Source organism: Cupressus sempervirens, chromosome 2 (assembly GCF_028749045.1).
Source record: "Cupressus sempervirens isolate cs-2001-9-10 chromosome 2, ASM2874904v1, whole genome shotgun sequence".
NCBI classification, from domain to species: domain Eukaryota; kingdom Viridiplantae; phylum Streptophyta; class Pinopsida; order Cupressales; family Cupressaceae; genus Cupressus; species Cupressus sempervirens.
In genome coordinates, this window is record NC_143119.1 from 231,475,476 (window position 1) to 231,479,117 (window position 3,642).

Genomic DNA, 3,642 nt, shown 5'->3' on the forward strand with positions numbered 1-3,642 from the left:
CTTCTTATTCCATCTACTTCTTCTTCTTCTTCTTGTGGGAGATCTTGGCCATTTTTTTTGAAGGAAGCAAAATCATACACACTTCTTTTTAGTGCTTAAAATGAACCCCTAAATCATACTTAAATCCATTAAAAACTAAAAATTTGCAACAAAAAAAAAAAAGCCTTTTAACAAGTGAAACTAAACCAATCTAATCATTTGCATCCTTGCAACATCAAGGTTTTAGATGCATTCATGCAAAGTTAGGAACACTTCATTTTTGGGAATTTAAAAAGAACTTCAAGTTTCCATTTCAAAAGGATCAAAATCAACACTAAGTGCACACTAAAATCTAAATCAAACTCAAAGCATCAATCAAGGATAAAATGAACCTCATTTGAAAATATTTTAAAGTTCTTTTAAAAATCTCATGAAAACTAAGAGTCCTAAAACTTTTGTTATTTGTTCCAAACAAATGTCTTGTTGCAAAATCTTGAATGTTTCTTAGGTTTTTCATGCATCAAAACAATCTAGGAATATCATTTTTGGGCTTAAAACATGCAAACTAGAACACAAAATCTTGAATGAAAACCAAAGTCCAAAGATTAATTTTCACTTTTGAGTCCAAAACAATCTTGAATGATCTAAGGTTAAAACAAAGCACTTCAAAGTTCTTAAAACAACACACAAAATCTCAATCTTGAATGCTCAAAAGAAAAAACTTGAATGTTTAATCACTTATCTTTGAATGCATGTTGCTAAAATCAAAGTTTGTTTTTTTTATGAATGCATGATTAAAACAACAAATCCAATCTTGAATTCCATAGATCAAATAATAATCTTTTGGAGCATAAAAAGAATCTACATTTTTGTAATCTTTTAAGTTATAAAAACAAACAAAAATGATTTGAGTGAGTTTGTCGTTGGACTCACCCTCTTTAATCACCCATCAATTTAACCATTGGTTGCAATCTCAGTGCCATCTATGGGGATGGGTCCACCTAAGAGGGTGTTAAGTGCTCCACGCAAATCAAACTCCACTCACTTGTTTTTTTAGTGGTTTTTCTAAGTTAGAAAATTCCTTGAATGCGCATTAATCTCGCTCACACTTCATTTGGGCATAAAAATTGGAAAAATCTTGACGTGGAGGGCCTCTGGGCGCGCGCTTGAAATCGAATCTCACACACCTTTGTTTTGGGCTTAAAATAAACTCACACTCAATCTTGAATGCCTTAAAGAAAAATCAATCGATACTTGACGTGGAGGGCCTCCAGCCGCACGGGTTTACCTTCTTGTTGAACCTAACTCTTCTTCTTGTTCGCATTCTTCAATCAATTTTATTTTTGTCAACGCTTCAAAGTTGGAATAAACATTGTATCTTAAACATGAGTGCTTGCAAAGTCTAGATCAGAAAACTTAAGCATCAATTGGTAAAAGAACAAGCATTTTTTTTAGCCCAAGATCATCCAAGTCTTCTCTCCCCTTGTTGTTTTTCGAGGCCATCTTGGGTGCATAAGACTAGGATCCAAAACCTTGTTTTTAGTTTTAGGAGGCCTGCTTGAGGATTTCATCACCCCTTGGGACGACCTCAACTCCAACGTTCCGGTGGAGTATAAAAATTGGGAGGTGAATCCAAAGACACCTCTCTTGGGATCAAAATTTTGTCACTCGGGCTAAGCCTCAAGGAACTTTATACCCTTGAGAAGTGAAAGAGGAGAAGTGGGTTACCGCTCCTCTCGGCTGTGTGACATCTTTTTGGTTTCATCTACGGATTTGGGCCTCACGTACCTTGCGTATATCGAGGACTCCCTAGCTATAACAAATTTCATCCTTGTAGAAAGCTTCATAGGATGTTGGTGTGTTTGAAATGCTTGCTCAAAACTTTTGTCTGCTTATTTGTTCATAGCTTTTGAATGAATGTTTTCCATTTTTGGTCAAAATCCAAAAAAAAACCAAAAATCTCCTAGGTCAAGGCATACTTAGTGTAGTCATTGCCTCATCAGAAAATCATCCACGCTCCCCCGCTACAACCAAATCTATCTAGTCCCTTGCTTTAGAACAATCCCAAATCCAAAGTCTCTCCAAATCATCCCCCCCTAGCCAGCTAGAAACCCAATCCAAAATCACCCAAGCCTTTAAAGAGTTGTTGTCACTTTGCTAGATTTTGTTATCCAATCAATCCGACCAATCCACCAGCCTCACCATGGTTATCCTTTTGACAGAGCTTTGTCTAGGGTAATCTAGCTTTGTCACCTGTTATCCCTCATCAGCTTGAGCTAAAGGTTGGGATCCACAAGTGATCAATCTCGTGTCATGCCCATAGGATCATTAGTCTATTCTTAGGTTGACACAATCTCCACCAATCTAGCGCATAGAAAAGCAAAACTCTCACTTTTTGACAGCATGCCCTTGAAGTCTTCCATCCACAGGAAAGCCAAAAATCTCCAGCCAATCCTCCTTAGGTCTGTCATACAGCTTTGATTCTCCCTAGGAAATCTTTCATCAGCCAATCCAAAATCTATGCTTAATCCAAATCCAAACATGAGCTTCCGTGTTCATCCATATGCAAGACACCATCCCCATCAAACTCATCATCAAAGCATGAAGTACCAAGCCTATCATGATGTGTTTGGTCGCATTGTCCTTGCTCCCTCCACCTCCTATTCCAATGATGACGAAAATCTTGTTGACTATGACGAGTATATTGAAAGCCTTAGAAACATTCCCCCAAGCATCCCCCAAAATCCGAGAGTTATTCCAAACTATCTAGTCATGCCATCTGATATTCCAGCTTCCCCTCCATCACCCCATCAACCAAGCTTCCAATCTTCCACCCCCATCACACTAGCTATTCCTATCAATCCACCTCCACCTTCGACACATGAGTCTCCAAGGAATCTCCTAGAGGAAATACAAGAAAAGTTGCCTCCAACAGTCGATAAGCCATGTCATCTAATCCAACCATGTGAACTAGTCAGTGATGAAGCTTCCCCATCTATAATATCACCTCCATCTCCCATAGCTATCATCCCCATACCATCCATCAAATTGCTTAAAATCCTTCCACTTCTCGCAAGCATCAAAATCCCACCACCTATCAAATCCCTCCAAATCCTATCCACATCGCCTCCAAGAATTTCCCAAATCTCTCGTAATGACCCTTATGCATCCATCTTCTACTCACCCATCTCCACTACTGAATCCCCCATCTATCCATCTGCTGCCTTTGGAGAATCCATCCCTTCACCTCCTATCGCACCATCCACTCCAAACCAATCCTATCAAGATCCTACCCAAAAGCATGTTGACATCCCCCAAAGCATAAATGAAGATATCATCATACCATGTCTTCCATCCATAGTCCAGTCACCATCTCCTCCATCTCCAAAACCTCAAGCCATATCTCCTCCACTACAAGATATCTTGTCATCCCACCAGCTACATCAAGATCCTATCCTTCCATCTCCCCCGCTCCATGCTTCCATCTTACCACCTATCCAAGCTATTCCACCATCTATAATCTACCCTCTTGGTTCACTTACATTCATCCACAGTGGCCCTCTCTCAGTAGAAGAATTAAGAATAGTATCTCCCCATTGCAATACACCTAATAAATCACTTCTACCATTTTTTGCAAGCAAAAAGTTTCCTCAGCTTGTTCAA